The sequence below is a fragment of the Eumetopias jubatus genome, unplaced genomic scaffold (genome assembly GCF_037043125.1).
Source record: "Eumetopias jubatus isolate StellerSeaLion01/CBP00866 unplaced genomic scaffold, mEumJub1_p1.0 scaffold_17, whole genome shotgun sequence".
Lineage (NCBI taxonomy): Eukaryota > Metazoa > Chordata > Mammalia > Carnivora > Otariidae > Eumetopias > Eumetopias jubatus.
The window spans coordinates 10,897,981-10,922,497 of record NW_028274823.1 but is presented as its reverse complement, the minus strand read 5'-3'; positions in this window follow the sequence as shown (position 1 = coordinate 10,922,497).

Genomic DNA, 24,517 nt, shown 5'->3' with positions numbered 1-24,517 from the left:
GAGCTAGAGATCAGATATTGGTTTAACTTCTCAACCCAGCTGCCCAGATGAAGGAAATCAAAAGAAAGGAATCTGCATATCCCTTCTGCATCCTATACAGATGTACCTGTGATTCTCCCTCAGCCAGAGACGTGAGCAGCGGCAGGCCAGGGCAAGAGAGGATGCAGACGATTCCCTATCCTCCCGTAACCCAGAAGAATCGAGCATGTCAGCCCTGAAGCAAGTTCTTGTTTTTCCAAGTTGTCCACTTATTTTTGCATGTAAGTTAAAGTACTGTTTCTCACACTTCCTGGAGAGCACCAATGCCCATGTGCTCTAGGAATGCAGACAGGAAAGGACAGAATCTGGGATTTAAACTATATTTTTAGCAAATATGGCAGGTAATTTGCAGGAACCTTTGAAAACAGACTGACCCTTGGTCACAATTTAGTACCTACTTTCCTAATCCTTACCTGCTGCCCATCTGGACTAGTAAACTAGTAACTGCTTAATCTGACCCTGACTTTATGTCTAAGGCTGATTAAAACTCATCTAAACCCCCTGCTTTCCCAGATCCCTTCCTTTGATGGGAAGAAAAGCCATCAGGAGATGGTTTGTTAATAATAAGATTATGTAGAGGTTCTGGGTTGCTTCTATTTTCACCTTTTATGAAACTCAAGTCAATAAATATTTGGGTGCCTAGAGCCACAATGGCTCTCTACCTTTGGGGCCAGTGAGCATTCATGGGGAGCAACTCTGCCCCTCCAGAGTCTCTGGCTCACTTTTCTTCCCATCTTGCAGAAAGCAAGAGCCTCGCAGCGATCAGAACTGGTTTAGATGTGTCCCCTATCGCACTGTATGTGGGAACGAGGCACTGGCCTTTGCCAAGTCTCGGCCTCTAGATATATGTAAAAATGGGATAGAAGCACCTGCCTTACCTTTTCTCCGTGTGTGTCTATGACCCTGCTAGAGGAAGTTGTTTCCGGTTACTCCAAAGATAAACTTTCCGGGTAAACTTCTGAAGGAGCTTGTATTCCTACCAGGACAGCTCTAAAACAGTGCAAGCAGCAAGTGTAAATGGCTCTCAAGGAGATCGGGATTGAAGTACCAAGGCCAAAGAAAAATGAGCACTGTGTCTGCGGGCTGGAAGTTATTTTATCAGCTCCGTAACAAATGGGTGCAGAAGGAAGAAGACGTTCTTGGGTTCTCAACCATCCCCTCCCGGTGTGAGTTTTCAGCCTGGGCAGGTGGGACTAGGCTATTTTCAAAATCATCCAAATCACAGAACAAGAAAAAAAAAATAATCAAACTATTTTCTTTTTAAGTTGCCCCAAGAAGGCAGCACTTTTTCAGACCGACGATTGCTGAGGCTCAGGCAAACAACAGAAATCCAGGAGGCTCCCGAGAAGTGATGCTCTGCGGGTGACCCTTGCTTGGGGCCGAGCTGGCCGGGGAAGGAAGTCGCACATCTGGCAATGCCTCAGGGCGACAGCCAACCTTCTCTTCAGCGGCCTATTTTCCCCCTGGCCACACCCTCTTTTCTCCGGGCTCACCCTCACTCCCTGGAACTAAGGCTTCTGCTCCATGACTTCTAACGCCGTAACTCGGAGGTGCCCTCGGATCCCCTCGTCTGTGGCAATTCACTGGACCCTCCCCTGACCCGGATGGATGGGACCCCCACCTTCCCACCTGCCATTGCCTTGAGAAGTCCTCACTGGGGATGCACAGGCCCTCCCCCAACCACCAGGATGGGGAGTCAGACGGGTTCAACACCCAGCAACTCCTTTGGCTTCAGACTTCGATTTTGGAAAGTTCCTTATTGCAGGGAAACCCCTCACTTTAATACCCGTGTGGACCCTGCCCCTCTCAGTACCCGCCACCTGTCAAAGGAGAGTATTTGTTCCTCGTCTATTTGTCTTTTCACCCCAGTTTGGTGTGTGGCCTTTTCCTTGTTATTAAATAACCAGGCTATGTGTTTATTTTGCTCTGACCGAAGAGTGTTACATACATAACAAAACAATAAAAGCACCAAAGAGCACCTGTTACCTGTTCTGCTCAACTGTGCTTAACTATATTGCCCACATATTTCAAGGAATGATAATCTCACCCAGATACAGCAGCATCTGGCTCTTGACGTAGATCTCCCTGAACAGATCCTTCTCGGGGGCTCCCCTAGAACTAACCTCCTTTGTCATTGCCATGAAACTGTCTATACATCCTTCTCTGTTCCCCTGCAGCTGACGCCTTCCCCGGTGTATTTTATAAGAAATAACAGTGCTCAGAAGTCTTATGGAATAGTTCAGGTGGACACCCTTCCCTCCGTTTGGCAGAAAAGAACAACACAACTCATTCTAAACTCTAATGGTTAGAAGGTGGATCTTGGCGGAAAGTGGTTGTTATTCCTTAGGCCAACGTGCTTCCTATCACACCACGTCGCCCTATTGGCCAGACCCGTGGAAGATCTCTGGGGCAGGTGCCTGTCTTGGCTTCAAAGCTAGAGCAAAGGAGGACCTGCATTCTGTGCTAAGAAGACTCTGAGTCGGACAATCACCGCAGAAGAGTTGGAGGGAGGACAGGGACAGTCAAGGTGCCCCAGGATCTGCATGGGGTCAGACATGCTAGGACCAAGCGGTCTGATTTATAGGTGACTTGTCCCCGAGATGGCACGGGGACCAATCCCAGAACTAACCCCAGGTGAATGGAGTTATTGTAAAACCATACTTTTAAAAGGAAGGCAGACAACACAGATGACACAGACCAGAGCTCCCACTCCAACAGAAAAACTGGCTCAAGACCACGATGCCTCTCTCCCAAAAGAGAATTTGTCAGAAGGGAGGCAGGCAAGATGATGGTGTAAAGACGCTGATGTGGCCTCAAACTTCACATGATTTTAATGAATGCACACTACTGGGTGGATACCCAGCTTCTCTCTTAAAGAAAGAATAAACTTACAAATTGGGGGACTTGGGGGACTGTCTTCTGACAAAATTAAGTTTTGAATACTTCTCCCAATTCCCCTCACATTTCCCTGGCTAAACAGATAGTAGTAGCGGACTGAGGTCCAGAAGTTCTGCAACGTAATCTTTTATTGGGTCAAAAAATGAACTTTGGCTAGCTCTACTGCAAAGCACCCAAAAATATAACTAGAAAAACCCAAAAGGAATAAACAGGAGAATTCCACCGGGATTACATCCCTGTCCCGTTCCCGAGGTCACCAAGCCTTTGTCAGGAAGGAGGGGACCGCTGTGAACTCATCCCAGCAAGCTTGGAAGCACCAGGTGACTCCACCTGCTGTGGGAGTCAGAGAAGAGCGATCGCCTCCTTCTTACGGTGCTTTGCTACGTTTCAGCAAATAGCACTAGAACATAAATTAAAAGGAGGTGGGCCTGGAAACTGCTTCTGATACTTGTGCATTCCCCTCTCCAGCCCACCCCAGGAAAGGGCATCTCCAGAACAGACCACACTGGCTGGCGTCACTGGAGGGAGTCCTTGAGAACTCTCCATGGCGTCCCTGTCTGTGTTAGCCAGGAACACTCCGGACACGGTCCGTTCCACTGAAAGGTCACGGGTCCTGTGTGAGCCTGCTTCTCTGAGCAATGCTGGCTGGGGCTGAGGAGCAGCATGTTCCCACAACCCCACATCAGCCTCCCAGCTGTCAGCTCACTGAGGCTGAGCAGGTGGGAGCCTGTGTGAAGCTCCTGATTGGGATTCTTGGATAGTAGCTATGGGGGACACTCCTGCTCCGATGTACCTCCCTTGCTCCTTTTCAAACAGAACAATGACCTCAGTGTATGAGTCACCTGATCTCCCTGCAGTCGTGTTAAATGCAGGGTTTTGCCCAAGTCCCAGGCTGGATTCCATCTTCATTGACCACAGATGTGTGGGTGCAGCAAATAGACAAGCGATAAATTTGCCCACAGTCACCCTGCCAACCACTCCTCGCTACTAATCCTTGACAAAGTATAACTAGGGAAGCTCAAGTAACAGAACTCAAAGGAATTAAAAAACAACGGGCACGCAGGGCAAGTTTCTCCTCCTCTCCTGTGTTCTGCCTACCCCTGGGCACAGCGCTTTTATGTGCTCTCTGACTGTGTCTGGTCTTCCCATCTCAGGGCCATTTGGGACATCTTCCTCTGACTGGGACCTATTCACTAGAGCAGGAGTTGACACATATTTTCCATAAAGAGCCAGATAGTATATATTTTCAGCTTTCCAGGTCGTATAGTTCTTTCTTGCAACAACTCAAGTCGGCCACTGGAGAGCAAAAGCAGCCATAGACGATGGGCAAATAAATGGGAGGGCTGTGTTCTAATAAAACTTTATTTATAAAAATAGTCAATAGGCCAGAGAAGCCCATGGGCTATAGTTTGCCAACCCCAACGCTAGACTATGACCCCCTTCTTTATCAAAGCCTTCCTGCCCTGTGACCCGGTTGCTGTGATCTGCTTCCTAAGCCCCTGATAACATGATGATCTTCTTACTTTCTTGGGGTGGGGGGACGCCTCACTCTGTCTCTCCTTCCAGGTGCCACAGGTACATTTACTAAGTTCTTCTGATTGTGTGGTACATCTCAAAGAAGGGGCTCCCATACTGGTGGTTCTAGGCACATTTAGAGACCCAAGGGGGGCTGAGAGTGGAGATGCTCAGTCCCATCTTGGCCTGATTTGGTCTCAGTTGTAGGTCATGGTCCTCATGAGTACTTTTGCATCCCATCTTCCCCTCTGCTTCCCTTTGAAGAATGAAAATGTCACACTCTCTTGTGGTGCCTGGGTGGCTCAGTCAGTTAAGCATCTGCCTTCAGCTCAGGTTGTGGTCCCTGAGTCAGGCAGGTTGTGGTCCCTGTGGGATTGAGTCCCACCTTGGGCTCCCTGCTCAGCGGGGAGTCTGTTCTCCCTTTGCCTCTCCCCCCTGCTCACGCTCTCTCTCACTCAAATAAATAAAATCTTTAAAAAAGAAAATGTCACACTCTCTTAATGCTTTTTGAAATTAAAACTACATCAAACATCTGACCAACAGGTGTAATCACTGCTCTGTATTCAAACAACACACACCCTGCCCACTCCCACCACTACCCTAACCATGCCAGACCCTGACAGGACCCTCTAGGAAGAGGAGCCCCCCTAATCCCTCCCTTGGGATCACTGTTCTAAGTAGTTGAGATGCTATTCACAGGATTCCAGAGACTTAAATACTCACAGAATTTTAGGATGGGAAGGAATCAAGAATGTACAGAGTAGAACACCACTCTCCCACTCCCATCCATTTAAGAAATTTATAGACCTTCTTTTTTTAAGACCTCTGCAGGTCAAAAGGTTCAAAATGGGGAGCAATGATTGTCTAGAACAATGCAATGCCTGCTTGCACTTGGGGCAACTTTCGGCACTAACACAATGTCTTTGCACACCAAAGTGGAAAATGGCAGTTAGTGTTCTGGATAATGCAAACAACAGCTGTCCCTGTGGTTTCGGAGCTGTGGTTCACTTCTTAATCAAAAGGCATTCGGCCTACAGGAAAGGGGTCCTATAAATCACAGGAAGTTTCAAGAAGTCAACAAAAGGATTCCAGGCGGGAGGCAGCCAGAAAGAGAGAAATCTGATCTTAGTCTGTTTTATTAAGTTAACATTTTTCTACCAGCATTTGTCTTCTCCCCTCTAAAATTCCTCAACTGACTTTAAGGATAAAAAAGCAAATCTATCGTTGGCAAACACCTAGAGTGGGTGGGCCATGATTCTACTTTTCCCTCAAATATCAGCTTCAAGACAAAATATAATAACTCCAAATAAGCTCCTCCTCATGAGCAATAAATTATACCTAAGTTGAAGTTCACAGCCAGAGAACTTGAGACAACCCTGATATAGGCTAAAAAGATCACATCTCAAGTTACAATACAAAAGCCTGGTCTGGCTTTTTACCCAATATTATGGTTGGTTTAATGGCGGGACATGTTCAGAGACTACCTCCTAGTGTTTTAGGAAACGTCTTGCACTATCTTCACGGACACTGCAGTCACACAAAAGTTTCCTTCCTTCCCTGGAAGAAAGTGGGCTGATTGGGGTGGGGGTGGTTAATACCAGCCATTTGCACTTCTTGCATCCATGAAAATATACGGACACCATTACTTCTGAGCTTCTTTTTGATTATTCCTAGAGCAGGAGAACCCCCCCACCCCGTGTACGTGCATTTTGGCAGTGCTTAGAAACATGCAAGACTCCTCTCCCTTTGAGGAATACTCTACACAACAGCTACAAGAAGGCTTGAGGTGATCAAATATGAGAGACTATTTCTGTAACTCTTTAATTCAACTTGCTTTACTTCATACTTTCCAAGGAGCCAAGTTTGGAAAAGTAGGATTTGACCACTAAGAACTGGCAGATTTTGCCCTGGGAAGACAGTAGGACTAGTTGCATGGCATTTTTCTTTTCGCGCGGCTCTCTGGCTTGTTCCCTGACTGGCTGGAGGCGAGAACCAGCGATGGTCTGGCAAAGGCAGGTGCCAACACAGGCAAGGCCCTTTGGAGTCACTCTGTAAACAGACTTGACATGTGGGTAAATAATGTGGCCGTGGAGTTGCTCAAGGCCAGCGGATGGTTCCCCTGGGGCTTTACAGTCCGGGAGATGGCCCATCTGACCTACCAGGAGAGCCACAGGTAGGGAACCACTCCTCTGCTCTCTAGGCTGGCGTGGACTGCTGCTTGTGAGCTGGTTTGAACCTAAATATTAACTTTAAAGGACTTGGGAGTGAGAGAAAAATGCAATGGATTTATAATGACCCGCCTAATTCTAAAAAAGGTTTTGAAACCCATAAGCATCGAATTATATGATACTAGAGCAGGAGTTTGCAAACTATGGCCCCAAGAGCCTAATCCTGTTTTAGTAAATAAAGTTTTATTGAAACCCAGCTGTACCCATTCATTTGCATATGGCTGCTTTCACTCTGCAAGAGAGCTGAGTGGGTGTCAGAGACCATATGGCCCCCAAATCCTGAAATATTTACTATCTGGACCTATACCAAAAAGTTTGCAGACTCCTGTACTAGGAAAAGATAGAGCGATAAAATACTGACAATGATTTATTCCTAGAGGTGGCTGTTATAAATGAATTCACACACTGAAGTAAAAATTAGATTCATCTTAAACAGCCAACAGAGTGGAATGGTTGGGGAAATATGGTCAACATACGGTGGAATAGTATGCAATCATCAAAAATTGTGCTTATGTTTTTAATAGCATATGGAAAGACTTACAATATTTGGTAAGTGAAAAGTACAGAATACAGAATGCATTACCAATTAATCTCAACTGAGCAAAAAAGTTTTTTTGCAAAGAAAAATTACCAGATGGGAACAATGCACCAAAATGTTAGCATTTGAGAACTGGAAATTCGAATGATTATTTTTTTTTATTATACTTTTAGGGTTTTTAAAAAGTCATTCGACAACAAATATTACTTTTATGAGAAGAAAAATTTTATTTTAGAGTAAGAATTAAATAGTTCACAAATGGGGCGCCTGGGTGGCTCAGTCTTCAGGCGTCTGCCTTCGGCTCAGGTCACGATCCCAGGGTCCTGGGATCGAGCCCCGCATCAGGTTCCCTGCTCCGCCGGGAAGCCTGCTTCTCCCTCTCCCGCTCCCCCTGCTTGTGTTCCCTCTCTCGCTGTCTCTCTCTCTCTCTCTGTCAAATAAATAAAATCTTTAAAAAAAAAATTAAATAGTTCACAAACTATATATTGTTGGGGGGGAAGTTGTTCTTCGGATAAAATGATCTTCTTGCTGAGCTTCTAGCTGCCAAATTGGAGAGACAGAGAGAGGGGGAGACAGAAAGCGAGAAGGAGGAGGAGAAAGAGGAGGGGGAGGGGAGAGGAAGGAGAGGCGGAAGGAGAGGGGAGAGGTGGGAGAGGAGGAAGGGGAGAGGTGGGAGAGGGGGGAGGGGAGAGGTGGGAGAGGGGGGAGGGGAGAGGAGGGAGAGGGGGGAGGGGAGAGGAGGGAGGGGGGAAGGGAGAGGAGGGAGAGGGGGGAGGGGAGAGGAGGGAGAGGGGGGAGGGGAGAGGAGGAGAGGGGGGAGGGGAGAGGAGGGAGAGGGGGGAGGGGAGAGGAGGGAGAGGGGGGAGGGGAGAGGAGGGAGAGGAGGAAGGGGAGGGGGAGGGGAGAGGTGGGAGAGAGGAGGAAGGGGAGGAAGTAAGAGAGAGACAGAGAGAAAGAAGAAGGGAGGAAGGAAGGCAAGGGCATATGATTCTCTGTCTGCTAAAAAGAACATTTCAGTTTCCAGTGGAGATGAAATATTTTCCTGGCAGGAAGTGTTCAGGGGAATAGTTCCCATGTTCATGAGCAGGGTCTTCAGTGATGAAAGTAAAGGTCCATGGACTGATTTCTACCGGCTTCTCAGACTGGAGATATTCTCATGAAGACCCTTGAGAAGGGTGAGCAAGAGCGTTCCCTCAAAAAATGAGATGCCCCCAAAACGTCTTGTATGTATGGACCAAACGTTCGTGCAAAATTTTACCTGGAATGCTTAGTAAAACTTACAAGATCAAAAACAATGCTAGTGTCTCCATTTGAATTCACTGCATATTTTTTGCGGTGTTTGTGACCATAGGGAGATGCCTAATAACAAAACTGGAGCTAGAAAAGCTGACAGACCAAAGTGCTAACAATCTGTATTGTTTGCTGTTTTTCCCAAAGTAGACATTGAAATGCTAGACGGCCAAAGTGATAGATGGTTGCAGACTGTGTGGCCAGCAGGATGGACACAGCTTTTATTTCCTATTTACTCCTACACAAAGCTTTTGACCAAAGATGCAGAAAAATGGATGTTTATTAAATTATACAAAATAACTTAAAACATAAAGAAAAGATGGAGACAAAGAACATAATTTAATCTATAAAAGCCTGTCAACTTCTTTATTCCCTCCATTGTGAAGGCTAAGAAACAGAGTTGTGTTTTCCCGACATCACAAGAAATCCCTTAGAATTATAGTCCAAGCCCATTTAGCCAAATTAAATTGAGGAATGAGGCTTGATTGCTGTTAAAAGCAGAAAGTAGGACAAACATAGAGACAGTCATATATCACCGACTTTCTAGAGCCTTGGAAGACAGAGTCTTTGAACTCTGAAAAGAACTACCCAGAATGAAAAACAGAAGGAAGATGTGTCGAAAGCACTTAAATCCCTAGTCACACCATCCGTGCTGCTCACTCCCAGAGATCTAACACGAGGAATGAGGTCTCCCTTACCTTTAGCCCAAGTGCAGAATAATCCTTTTACCACCAAGTTCAAGCACATCAGTGAGTCTCCTGGTCCTGATTTAGATGAAAAGAGTAGCTCGGAACTCCTATCCAGAGAGTCCATGAATTAGCAATTGACCAAAAAATAACCTTGCTCTAAAATAAAAATATTACTTCTACCTAACCTCTTTTATGCATTGCAAGGAAGTATGCTGATGAAGAAAAAGAGATTTAGAGGCTGTTTTCTTCAAAACTGCAAAGATACATTTGAAATAAAATTTCCTCTCCTTTAGAATGGCACCATTGACCTTCAAACTGGGGGAAGCCCTGGGTCAGCACTCTAGCTTTATCAGGGACAAAAACTTTAAGTTGTGTATGCACAGCAAACATAGTGGTTGGTGGGGGGGGGGTGGTTAGTTAGAATTTCTGTTACAAATAAATAAAAATAAAGATGTTCTTATTCATGGCTCTTTTTTTAAAGATTTATTTCAGCAAGAGAGAGACAGCTCGTGTGCGTGAGTGCAGGGGGGAAGGGTAAAGGGAGAGGGAGAGAGAGAATCTGAAGCAGACTCTCCACTGAGCGCAGAGCCCGACTCAGGGCTCCATCTCATGACCCTGAGATCAGACCTGAGCTGAAACCAAGAGTCAGGAGCTTAACAAACTGCGCCACCCAGGCGCCCTATTCATGTCTTACATGAGATTGAGAAAACATCAATTTTCTGTGTTACTATTATTATCATTACTTAAAGCAACTTTGGGAAGAGCAGGGTGGAGATTATGGCCATGAAACACCACCCCCTACGATGCCATACAAGTTATTCCCATGCAGAGTAGACTAGCTTACTTGAAAATACTGTATTTCATAGTGTAAAATGCTGTTCATTGAAAGATGCACTTTTGGAGGGGAAGAATGAAGGGGAGTAAGTCGGAGGGGGAGACGAACCATGAGAGACGATGGACTCTGAAAAACAAACTGAGGGTTCTAGAGGCAAGGGGGGTGGGGGGATGGGTTAGCCTGGTGTTGGGTATTAAAGAGGGCACGTTCTGAGTGGAGCACTGGGTGTTACGCACAAACAATGAATCATGGAACACTACATAAAAAACTAATGATGTAACGTATGGTGATTAACATAATAAAAAATTTAAAAAAAAGAAAAAGAAAGATGCACTTTTATTTTATGAGAAGGTAAAAAGAGAGAAAGGGAAGGAAAAGAAAAGAAAGAAGAAAGACAATTTGAGTGGTTCTAAACACTATTGATTGTCAGATGCATCATGATTTCAAAAATGATAAGAGGTAGGGGAAAAATGTATATTAGAATTGATGAAATATGTCAAGTTTTTTAAATGACTGAGTTACCCATCCATCGCCAATTCCTTCAGAAAATTTGTGAGTTGCAAATGTGCCTCAGCTCCTTCAGGGCAAGCAAGGGCTACTTAACTTACTAGCAACTCCTTCCTACAGCTATACAAAAGAAGAATGGTAATCTGTTACCTAGGCTGGTTGGAGATGAAATGGGTACTTGGGTAAACAATCTGGTTAATAAAGAGTTACATTTATCATATCAAGGGTATATTTTTAAAACAACTGAAACATAGTATCATGTGTTTAATATTAAGATGATATTAAGGCCTATTTACTCTGATGATATATTTGGTGCCTCAAGGTCATAATTATGAACATTATTGTCCACTGCACAATGGCAAGAGGAATAAATAATTATTAAATAATATAGGATTATATATTGTTAAATATATAATTACATAAATATATAATTATATAAAATAATTATATATTATTAAATATATAATATTAAATAATAAATAATTTCATTAGCAGATAATTTAGGGCCTTCTCTACTTCTAAAACGTTCTCATCAGAAAATAGAAGTTGCCAAAATTGGTGGAACCAGGACCAATTCAGCTCACTAATCTGTTGTCAACAGCAGCCCTGAGTTATTCTCAGCGGGAGGACACAGCTCTACCCTCCATCAGCCTCGATCGCAGAGCCATGGCGTAGGTACTTTTAGCAGTTATTTGTGAGTTTGTAACCCCCGTGCTTTTCTAGATCCCCATGCATTCGCTTTTTCTCCTAGCTATACCATAACATCATGAAGAAAGGGAAGACTTTCCATAGTCATCTAGCCCAGCCTCACCCACTAGAGCATTCCTGAGAAATTACTGCTCAGTCTCATGTCTGGTACAAAGTAAGCCCTCAGTAAACAGCAATTGAGTGAGGGATCGCATCACGGCTGTATCAGTATCAAAGCAGGGTCTAACCAGCCCAGAGAAGAGATGGAAGAGCTTGTCTTGACTTCAAAGTCAAGGTCAAAACCTTTATTCCCATTAACACAGCTTATGATCGTGTTTCCTTTAGTCCAGCAGCAGCACACTGTTGGTTCCTATGGCATCAACTGAGACCCCGAACAAGATGTGCCTTCATCCCACATTTGTGGATTTGGTTCTCTGAACCTAAGCAGGGTTTTATCTATGTCTCTCGAGGCAAGAGGTGTTTAGCACTGAGGGGTCCAGGCTGAGCTGCAATGACTAGTTGTCCTCAGAGCACAAAACAAGTTCCTGAGGGCAGGACCTTGGCTATCTGGTTCACTATCATGTTGTCAGTGATGAGAACAGTGCCTGACACACAGTAGATGCTCAGTGAATATTTGCTGAATGAATGAGTCCCATCACATTTTATTTCATTAGATTTGGTCCATCATTGAAGTTGCTCAAGGTTCTTGGGGAGCTTGAATCCAGCATCAGCTATAGTAGGAATCCCTCTAGGTGTCCAACTATCTATACAGTGAAGGGCAAACTTCAGACCACAGGCCAAGTCCAGCCCATCCCCTTCTTTTTTACAGCCCATGAGCTAAGAGAGCTTTTACATTTTTAGATGGTTGGGGAGGGGAGAATTCAAAGAAGAACAATATTTTATGACAAATGATATGAAATTCAAATTTTAGCATTTAAAAATAAAGGTTTTTTGTTTTTTTAAAGATTTTATTTATTTATTTATTTATTTATTTATTTATTTATTTATTTATTTGACAGACAGAGACACAGCGAGAGAGGGAACACAAGCAGGGGGAGTGGGGGAGGGAGAAGCAGGCTTCCCGCTGAGCGGGGAGCCCGATGTGGGGCTCGATCCCAGGACCCTGGGATCATGACCTGAGCCGAAGGCAGATGCTCAACGACTGAGCCACCCAGGTGCCCCTAAAAATAAAGTTTTATTGGAACATAGCCATGCTCATTTGTTTACATGTTATCTGTGGCTGCTTCTAAACTATAACAACACAGTTGAGCAGTTGCAACTAAGGCCCATAGAGCCTGAACATTTAATATATTTACTATATGGCCCTTTACAGAATAAGTTTGAGTCCCCCTAGTCTGCACATGCCATTAATGTTCTCTTCTTGAGCATCATCTAAAATGTGATACAGAGCAAAGTCAAGGACTGAAGTCTGAACTGTGTGCATACTCTGGAGACCTCTCTCCCAGCAGGGTTCAACCCACTAATACCATTCTTTGGGTATTCATCAACCCAGTATGGCTCAAGCACTCTGCTGCCATTTTTCTATCATGTCCCCAAAGGCTCCATGGGAGGTTGCTGAAACCCAGAAGGTAGAGATGATGATGGGTTTGAAAATTTCCTGAGTGTTGCAGCCCTCATTCTAACCACTCTCCAACATAGGGCATAGAGCTGGGAGCCATTCACTCATGGGCCAGTGAAGTATATGAGAGCAGAAGACAATCATGTGCGAGACTACAAATCAATTCCAATAGTCAATTCAACTGAACGATGTGAATTCCTGCCCTGGACTCAGTGGTGGGCTTGACCTTGAAATATGGGGTCTGCAATGAGGGGACTAGTCTCTCTGCCTTCTGCATGGGCTCACCAGCCTGCCTCTCTCATATTCTACTTGCTCTCTCTTTATACATGGGATGCCTCCAGAGTCTCAACCTATTAAAAGAACTATTTCTGAGGCTCAATGACTTGACAAATTAGCTTTTGCCTTAAATAACAAGAGAGCCAGTGGAAATTATGAAGCCGAGGTGTGCAGCATTTCATTTCTGGAGAAGTGAAAGTGGGTAAGAACTGCTAAACATTGGCACCGACAGGAGACCTGCCTCCCCCAGGAGGCCCTCCCAGGTATCTCCACATCTCACAGATCACCCCCTTGGCAAATCTCCCATTGCACTTACCTCCTGCAACAGTTATTTTCACCCTTAACAGAAGGCTGCTATGACTTGTGAGCTAAGTCTTGGCTATGCCCTAGAGTGTTAAGTGGCTGGAGTTACTAGGCATAATGTTTTAGCTTCCTTGGAGCACCTGAACACACATAGTAAGTACACAATATTTATCAAAAGAATGGGAACAATGGGAAAATGGCCACTTTTTTCCTTCAATAAATCTGAAGCGGGCATTCTCTAAAAGGGAGGCGCCCTCTGAAGAAGACAGACTTAACTCCTGCCCTTCTTGCTCCTGTTTGACAGCTTTAAAAATGCTGTCAATTTAAAGTGGAGCTCATCTTTCTGATGACTGTGGAAGTGATTGGCAGCTGTAGAACTCTTGGGCCACGGTGATATTCACCTTGCAGAGGAAAGGGCCACACAGATTCAAGCAACGGAGCTGGCCTCCACCTATACATGATATCAGTGCCCAGACCACTTGCATATGGCAGAACTGAGACAGAAGTGCATTCTTCAGCCATGGTGCCATCTCTTCCTGCAACCAGTGACCTCACTGTGGTAACAGCAGCATTTCTAGATGCCAGGAGGCTTTCACTCAAATGAATATTTAAGTTACATTTTAATCTTCCTTTTTCTGTCTTAACATAAGCAGTAGTAAGATCATGATTTTACATTAAGACATTCCAGAAGTGATTTCGCATCATAACAGATACTGAAAAAATTATAAAGATAGGCATATCATGTTCTATGTTAATGAATATTGCTTTATTTCTCTTACTTTGGGTTGCTTGGAGATTATAGTGTATGTTTACCAAAATTTAAAAATAGTAAAAGCTTTCCAGCTATGATGGGATAGCTTATAGTAGATCTCAGCAAGAGCAAAGTTGGATGAAATACAAAAACCATCTGTACAAAGGCATCAGAGGACTTCCAAAGCATCCAGGACTTGAGAAGGCACATCCCAGAGAGAAGGGAAGTTCATTGAGATGAACTCAAATTTCAGCACACCTCCTGTCTCCTTGGAGCATTTGCCAATTTTTGGCATGGATAAAGAAGCTGAGAAGCAAAGAGGAAAGAAGTTGCTAAGAGCTTAGTAGAAAAACCAGCAGAGTTTAGGCAATCTCATAATCTGGAGAGACAGAACTTGGAGTTCAGGATCAGCAAGGCAACCAGGTTTGGGGGACAAGATCCTGGGATACAGCAAGGTGCAGAAGGCTGAACCCAACACTCAGTGATTTCTTCTAGGGGCACTTTCTGGTCTAATTGCACAGAAAAAGAAACTAAGAAGCCAAGCAGAAAGGCGCTTAAAAGCAGAACGGAATTTTTAGCTATCTCAAATTGATGGAAAGGCAAAAAAATGAGTTCTAGACCCACCAATGAGTAAGGGCTCTAGGAAACACTTCAGACATTCATTTGGAAAGCCGAGAGGTTAATATCCTGGGAACAGGAGCAAACCAGGGGAGGACCAAGCATTGTAAAGACTCCAAACCAGGCTTGGGTCACTTATTCCCTGACTGAACTGAAATAATCTGCCTCTCTGCTGCAAACTCAAGGATAAGGTGTATTCTCCCTGGAGGAAAATAACATAATGCAATGCTTCTGCAAAGTGCATATCAAAATAGAACTACTCTGCATAACAATTTTAAATTAACTGATAACACCAAAAAAAAAAAAAAAAACCACAACAAAAAATTCACAATAAAAACAGACTACAGTTAACCAAGATATTAGAGTTATCAGACACAAACTTTACAATAACTGTAATTAATATGTTCACAAAAATAGAAGAGAACTGGAAGGTATAAAAAGGTAGAGATTCTAGAATGGAAATAAATAGAAATTCTAGAAAAATAAAATAACTGAAACTAAGAACTTAATAGAGGGCTTTAGCAGAGGAGTAGACATAACTGAAGAGAGAATTAGATGACTCAGAAATCTAATAGAATGGGTGGCTTGGGTGGCTCAGTCAGTTGAGTGTCTGCCTCTTGATCTCAGCTCAGGTCTTGATCTCAAGACTGTGAGTTCAAACACCAGGTTAGGCTCCATGCTGGGTGTGGAGCCTGATGAAAGAGAAAGAAAGAGAGAGAGAAGGAAAAAGAGAAAGAAAGAAAGGAGAGAGAGGGAAGGAGAGAGAGAGAAAGAAAGAAAGAGAGAGAAAGGGAAAGAGAGAAAGAAAGAGAGAGAGAGAGGGAAAGAGAGAAAGAAAGAGAGAGAGGGGGAGGGAGGGAGATAGCCAAGACCAAAGAATATAGAGAAAGGGGGTTGAAAAGTACAGAAAACAGCATAAAAGCCATATAGGACATAATGAAAGGTCTACAAATTTATGCATTTGGTGTCCCAGAAGGAGAGAAGAGAGGGGATGGGACAGAAGCAATATTTGAAGAGAAAATGGCTGGGAATTTACCAAAACTAAAAAACAACACCAAGCCACAGATTAAACAAACAAACAAAACCCTATGAACCCAAGTAAAATAGATGCAAAGAAAAATCACATCTGTGAACACTACAATAAAATAGCTTAAGCCAAAGACTATCACAACATCTTAAAGCGTACAGGGGGAAAAAAAGGCACATTCTCTTTTTTGCTAAATATACATATACTGAATGACCCAGAACTTTCATTTACAGGTATATACACAAAAGAGTCATGTATATTCTTTCCATGGACTTAAGCAAGAATATTGGTGGAAGCTCTCCTTGCACCAGCCAAAACAGCAAGCAACCCGAAACAGTCCATCAGCAACAGAACAAATTACGGTAATGTCATATAATAGAATACCATACAGCAATAACAATGAAAACTGCTAAGCTTACAACATAGATGAAATTCACAGATACAACATTAAGCAAAAGAAGGAAGAAACAAGAGTACCTAAACCTAATATATGATACCATTTATATTAAAATTTTTGAAATAGGTAAAACTAATCTGACTTAATCTAGAGGTCAGAGTAGTGGTTAACTCCAGGCAAACATTTACTGACTTGGAATGACACAAAAATTGTGTGGGGATGCCGTAAATGGTCTATACCTTGATCTGGGTGGTGGTTACATGGATATATTTATACACACACACACACACACACACACACACACACATTAAGCTATAAGCTTAAGATATGTGCTCTTTACTGTATATAATTTATACTTCAATAAAAAATGTAAAAACTCAAAACTGAAGGAAAAATAAAGACATTTCTAGAATAACAAAAATTAAGAAAATTAATCACTCACAGACCTATATTAAAGAAAATGCTAAAGGGAATTGTTTTGGTTTTGCTTTGTTTTTAGACAGAAGAAAAATGATCCCAGATGGAAACCCAGTAATGAAGGAAGAAATGAAGAAAAATGGAAAGGGTCATTTGTGTTAAATGGGTAAACTTAAATAAATATAATTAATAATAATAATAATAAATCTCTTGAAAAGTAATGTATAGAATTAAAATGCATGACAATAGTAAAAAAATGAGGAAATGGGATTTTAAAATGTTCAAAGATCTTAACATTATCTGGAGGAGAGAAAGTACTAATTTAGACTCTAGTTAAGTCAAGGATGCATGCTGTAATATCTGCATTAGCCACCGAAAGAAGAATAAAGAATATACAAGTTATAAGTTAACAAGGAAGGAAACATGGTAAGATTTTTTTTCAACTTTTAAAAAACACTTAAAACAGATGGGAAAATACAAAGTAAAGATAGATAGAAGTCCAAACACATCAACAATCACATTTACTGTAAATGTTCTACATATTTGCATTAAAAATATATATCTTTATATCTAATACATAATACATATTATTTATAAAATCACATATATTCATTATCTTATAAGAGACACACCTTAAATATAAGGACATAGAAAAGTTTATAGTAAATGTTGGGAAAATATACTAAGTATACTATGTAAAAGTCAGCCAAAGAAATTAGTATATTAATATTACACAAGATGGACCTTAAGATAAGAACCATCATTAAAGAGGGCTATTTCATAATGATAAAAGTATCAAACCAAAAGGAAGATATAACAATTATAAATCTGTATGCATCTGATAATAAGTCTTCAAATAAATAAAGCAAAAATCAATAGACCTAAAGGGAGAAATATTCAAACTCATAATCATAGTCGATTCTAATAGAGGCTGTATTTGAGACTTTATTACATCTTTCTCCATACAAGATAGAACAACCAGACAAAACAGCACTGAGAACATAGGAGACCTTAACAAAGTAATGAACTAACTTGACTATAGATATAGAGATATAAATAGAGATATAGAGAACATGTGACCTATAGAACACTGAACCCCAAAATTGAATACTTTGCTGCAATGAAAAGACATTGCTGCATCACACACATGACAGAATTTCACCACCAGAACGAAGTCATATATTAAGGAAGATCTACAGTATGAATCCTATTATAGAACATTCAGAAGCAGGCAAAATTAACTGATGGCAATAGCAGTCAGGATAATTAAACTTTGGAGGATATACCTGGGATGATGCAAATGGGGGCCTTCTTAGGGATCATTAATATTCTATGTCTTGATCTAGATACTAGTTATGGTTGTGTTTATTACATGGGTGTCTTTACTTTGTAAAAGTTGATTAAACTATGCACTTAGGATTTGTCCACTTTTGTATATATGTTCCACTTCAATAAAAAGTGTGCTAAAAAAACACTCAAAGAAATGTAAAGAAGGTAGCCATCATTCTATGAAATAACAATACTTTTAATCTGTGATAACTGACGTGCATTAAAAGTTCTCCAACATTTGCATAACAGGCTTTGAGTGACGATGGGTTTTTTTAATTCCTTTAAATTATAATATATATTTTATAGCCCATAACAAGAGTTAAATAATTTATAAGGGTTTTAATTTTTTAATTATAGTTTTAAACATTACAGTGAGACTCGCCCTAATGAATTTAGAAGTATTTGTCTGAGGTCTCAAGATACCTCTGTTTTAGAGGTATCTTGAGACCTTTAGAGAGTGCTTCACAAAAGAAATCCAATTGAAAAACCATCTTGGGACATTTGAAGTTTTAATTCACAATAAGTTGTTTTTCCTCCAAGAGAATTTTCACTTAAAAAAATTACCAGAGGAGAGAAACACTTAACCCAAAGGCTTTAATAACTAATACTGAATTTCCAGCCCAAAGGTAAAAGAATAATCTTACCCATTTGAGGTGAAAGTCTGGCCCATACCAACATATACATACATACATACATACATACATACATACATGTATACATCATGTGATATAGGTATATGCACATCATCATCACATTTTTGTAATGTTCAAGTAATTTTTATCAACTTCCCCACACACATAACCCCACCAAAACGGCCACACAAACCAAAGATCAGTAAAGTGTAACAGTTTAAAGACATGACCTTTGGAGCCAGACTGCCTAGGTTCCAATCCCAACATCTCTACTTACAAAGAGAAAGAGATACTTTATGCAAGTTACTTTACTTCTCTGGGCCTCCGTTTCACCATTGTAAATGAGGCTAACCCTGCTACTTCTCTTTAAGGGCTGCTATGATGATTTAATGAGCCAACCTGTAAAGCCGACCTTAAATCAGGGCTTGATCCATGAAAAGCTCTCACTAAGTGGCAACTACTCTATCACTATTAGTCTACAACCAGTCTGGGAACAACAAATCGGTCCAGTATATCAACTGGAAATAGTTACCATCTAGTGCTACATCATCAGAATGATTACTGGTGTTCAGAATGGCAAATATAAAAAATTATAACCACCTTGTATAATTTTCAAGTTAAAAATGAAATTCTGTTCAGCAGAGCTTTAATGTCCTGTGATTTTTATTGGGTGCAGACTCTTGAGTATTCAGAATCTCTACAGGGTACGTATGGTAATTCAGTTAACCAGACCACTTAGTTCAACAGAACACCAACTGCCAACCATATTGGTTACCAGAGTGTTAATGGCGGAAAGAGAACATGAGAATCTCCTTATTATCTGACACCGTGATGACATACATGCCATTCAGGAGTCACAACACGCATTATTTAAAATGTTCTCATTAGGGAACAAAAGAAGTTCTAGATTGCCAGTTAAAGTACGAGAAATATGTCATGTCACTCCCACGACCACAGCCACCATATTATTACATGCCAACCACGTTAATTAATACTTGACTCTTAACTAAATGACTCTTCACAAGATTCACCTTTCCTCAAAAATACTCTAAACATATGCCTTTCTTGTCAAATATTATCTACTGCCAACAACTTTTTACATTTCTTTTTCAATGCTTCCTAGTTTTTAAAAAAGGCATTGTTTTCGGGGCGCCTGGGTGGCTCAGTTGTTAAGCGTCTGCCTTCACCTCGGGTCATGATCCCAGGGTCCTAGGATGGAGCCCCGCATCAGGCTCCCTGCTCAGCGGGAAGCCTGCTTCTCCCTCTCCCACTCCCCTTGCTTGTGTTCCCGCTCTTGCTGTGTCTCTCTCTGTCAAATAAATAAAATCTTAAAAAAAAAAAGGCATTGTTTTCTTCTGTTTTAAGCTACTTGTTACATTTCCCATTACAGTTTACAATAATTCATTTGTGTCATTAATACCTGCTCTATTTTAGACATGTTAACTACCTGGTCTCCTCTCATTATGTTGAACTATCAAATTATTAAATCCTAGAAATGGCCAATCTTTTTCAAGATGAAGTTGAACCATCTGAATTCAGTTGTTTTACACATATGAGTGCACCGACCATGTAAATCTCAGGCTATAGTTTGTGAGCTTGGAAGGTAACAGTCTTTTCCTAATTCTGAACTATTTTTATATGTTTTATAGGCAAGTAAAATCTCCTCATATTTTATAGTTATAAATTGCTCCATTCAATAAAGATATGTAGTTATTTTAATAGTCATAGCCTAAAAATACAAGTTTTTGATTAAGGCAGTCTGGGCATTAATACAATGTCTCTATCCATTGCTATTTAGAGTTTTACTAAGCTGTGACTCAAAGGAAGAGAAATGTGGGACCATGAACTAAAAGATTTAACCGACATGAAAAAGAAATTTTGTTATTGTTTATTGGCTATTATTGTAATTTCCATTTTACAAAAAAACCAAGGCACTGAGTTTGACACACAGAACCAAGGAGTAGCAGAGTCGAAATCTGAACCAAGGCAGTCTGACCTCAGAGCTCACACTTTTAACCAACATGCTCTCCTGGGCAAACAAACATAACAAAATGATTACAAATTGTGGTAAAAGCTGTGAAGAAAACAATAGGGTGAATAAAATCAAATTGTAATGGTTACTATTAGTGTGGCTGTTGGATCACTGGGTAGGGAGTCGACTCTAGGAGCAGTGGTCGGGAAAGGCATTTGTCACCTGAAAGATCATGCAGGTGCAGCTGTGTGATGAGTAAGAGGAAGAATGTTCCAAGAAGAGGGGCAGCTTGTGCAAAGGTCCTACAGCCAGTGTGACTGTGGCACAAAAGGGGTGAAGTGGTACAAGGAGGTTGAGGAGACAGGCCAAAGCCCAATGATGCACGTGGCCTTGAAGCCCTTAGTAAGGAGAAGCCTGTCTTGCATGTATCCCCAGTACCTGGCACCTAGAAGGTGCTCAGGAAAAGATGGAAGAATCCTTAAGTTAAGCTACCATTAAACTGTTTAAAGGCTGAATCATTTATGGTGGGGGCTGGGGACTAGGCAAGAGGACCAGAGCCATTTAAAACCAGACAGCCAGTTGGCTTTGATTAGCCCACACATCTGCAAGGAGCCATCCTCATGTGAACCGGGATCAACACTGACAGTCAGTCTCATACTCAACATCTGGTTTCCTTCCAGCTCAAAACAGGAACTTTCCATTGCCGCTGGTCACTAGAATCCTTTCTAGTCCCCAAAGGACCTCAGCAAACCAGGCACGCTAATTGGATCAAGTCAGGAATCAAGGTTCCAATTAGACCAAGCTGCTCTTCCTCATGACAGCTCCAAACAGACATGTCCAAGAAGTGGTTTAGCCCTAGGCCAAGTACCCACGGGACAACATTTCCTTATTGTGCAGAAGCCAGTACAGGGTCCAGTTGGATTTTCCTTCAGATACATGCAGGGATTGCTATGCCGAAGCCTCCCAGGCCTGATGATATCTTTCATGGTCTCGATCACCACCCCCAGGCCAAAACCAACTGCCTGGGGCCTTCAGATATCTCCCTGCGGGCAGTGACCATAAGCCAGCCTTTGGCCAAGTCCTACCACACATTCTTGACCTTAAATGTGAATGATCCTCTTTATTGTGGTTTTGTGACTTGGATCTTTCTTCCTCCTACACCAGGATCCCTCAAAGTGCCCTGAAACATTCCAGATCCGGGCAAAGAAGCACTTTGTGGACCCAGTCCAGTCTGGCATAATGCGACCCCCACACGGAGCCACCCCAACTCTTTCTGACCATCTCCCCACTTGTCATCTCTCTTCAACATCTCATTGCAACATGTGGGTAGCAACTCTGGGGTTCCCCCAACGCCTCTGTGAGGGTAACTCAACACCTTCTCTCAGTGCCCTGTTCTCTCCGAGTTACCAAAACGAAGGGAGTGGGGAGTTTGGAGGCCAGTGTCCTGATTTATGAGACTTGTCTTTGAATCGGATTGTTAACTGCTGTAGTATCAACATAGTAAAGCCAAACTTACATAAGCAATCATGGAGCATGTGGAAGGTCTTTCAGCACACCCTGGAATGGTCTCCCAGAGGGGTTGTTGAAAGGGCCGGAGAGAACCGAGGGCCCATCTAGGGGCTGGAGGTGTTCCCGGGGTGACATCAGGCCAGCGCTCCAGGGTACAAGGCATCGTGGTCACTGGTAGTTTTGGCCTAGCCTCAGGAAAGTAGGCTCAGAACGATTCCCTTTCCCATCCACTCAACCCATTTAAATACACTCTGGTGCCACAATAATTTTTGTGTTTTCTTAGCAACTTGGTTGCACGTAGATTCTCATTCAGCCCCTGCCTCCCTCCAAACTGCCTCCTATTTTTGTTTGCAAGACTGAGCTGCTGAGAGATATGTAGAGCAATTTCTCTATGTTATTTTAAACTGGTTCAGAGGGGGAAAAAAATCCTTTATTGTGCCTTTATTGTTCTCGGGAATTAGGTAAATTGGTCTTAGAAACAGGCTTCGGCACCAAAAAGAAATTTTAGAGTTTCTTTAAAAATGCAGTTCTGACATAGAGAATTTATTGCTTTGATTAAAGCAAGTGGAGTCTTGTTGGCTTTGCTGTGGTTGTTCCTTCTATCAAGAAAGGGCAAAGAATGCTCAGGGTATGTTGTAGCTTTCCTTATTGATTTCCATAATTGATGTCTGAGAATCTCATTTCATCGCTAGGTACTTTAACTCCTGCTTTTTAAAATACAGATCATTGGCTTCTTTGTGTTGAGAAAATGTTGCCCTCTTTACTACAATGAAGGCACATTCCTGGTCCCCTAAAAACCCTTAATGACTTAATAGCATTTAAAACACACCCTACTGAGTCTTTAATTATATCAAGCTACTGTAGTAGCGAAATTAACTAAATTGTACTCCTGCAGGAATGACCTAGGTGACAAGTGGGGTGAGTTTCAAACATCTGGCCAGCTTTTCCAGCAATTTATGATGGATGGAGGTTTATTAATAAAAAACAGCTGAATGGTGGGGGACTTGCTTTTTATGTGTACTTTGTGTCCTAGATGTATAACAACACCTGATCCCTCCTCCTCGTGATTACATAAGGGAGGATATTTTTTTCCTCTTGGTAAACTTCAGATTTACAAATAAAATTTATTTGGCCTCCTTTAAAAATTTATCTACATAGGGCTTTAACTGGCTAATAAGCCCCATGCTGGTGCAATTAGTAACCAGTTCTAAAGACCCTTTCTACAAAATGTGGCAAGGCAATTTTTAATTCAAGTTTCCCTCCCTAGTGTGTTTCTGTAAGTGACCGAAGCCCACAGAAAAACATTAAGTCGCTGAGAATATATTTAAAAGAAAAAAATCATGGTGGGCATTTGAATATGAATATATAATAATTAGGCATAGAAGAGTTTTTTATATCAAATAAGATCATGTATGGGATGTAGACTAGCATAAGCTGCTTGGAATATAATAAATTTAACAAACATGGAATATATTAATCAAAGAAATCATCAAGTACAGGATTACCTATGTTGTCTGGAGTTTTTAAAAGACACAAAGATTATAAGTCCAGTGATATTGGGGGGAGGGGTGTTTTTTTCTCCTAATTTTGTCAGAGAGAGAGTAGTTCTCATTTGCTTAAATACCCAAAAGCCAAATTGCTCATGCAATGGCATTTCCTTTAACATAGGTCTTAACAACCACTCACATAAATATGTCCACAACCAATAACTTCATGCATCAAATAAGAAGAATGGAGAAGAAACACTGATGTCTAGCACAGGAAAGCTGGTGGTCTCCAGTGAAGCCCAGACATTTCAATTATCTCGGGATGACTGCAGTTAAATGCCTTCGTGTGGCTGCACCTAAACCCAAACACAGAAACAAGTGCAAACTGCTCGAGCTCGTTGCCATCCATATAAGGTGTAGTCCAAATACCTCCGCTCTTGCCAACACAGCAACAGAACATTCAGTTTGGATCCTTGTATGTGAAATAAAGAGGGCCGTTAAAGTAACTAATTATACAGATAATCCAGCTTTTTAAAAATTCCATTTGCCCCAGCAGAAAATTTAGGTGGAATTGCCAGGAAAATTATTTTGATATTTTTGATATTTTATTCCCCTTGTGCCCTAAACACCGTTCACAAGGGTCTGAAGAGCCGGGAACATGCAGGCCCCAGGAATGCCCATGGCTGGCTCTCTTATCTAGAATTTGTTTTCTTAAGTCCTCTAACAAGGGTAGCAAGTGTGAATATCTGTCTCAACATATAGTCACAGACTTTATTTTCACTAGGAAACACTTGCCTTCCAAATACTAATGGGTTGAATTCGCTCTTATTTATTTTCTGTCGGCCCATCACATTGTGCCACAAGGAGAGAGCATTTTCCAAGCTTAGGGACTTGAAGGAACCAGTCAGCTTCTTTTGAATCTGTGACTGTGGGTCACAGATGCTGACTGAGGTAGAGGATAGCCAGCCAGCCACGCCAATGGGTCGCTTTGCTC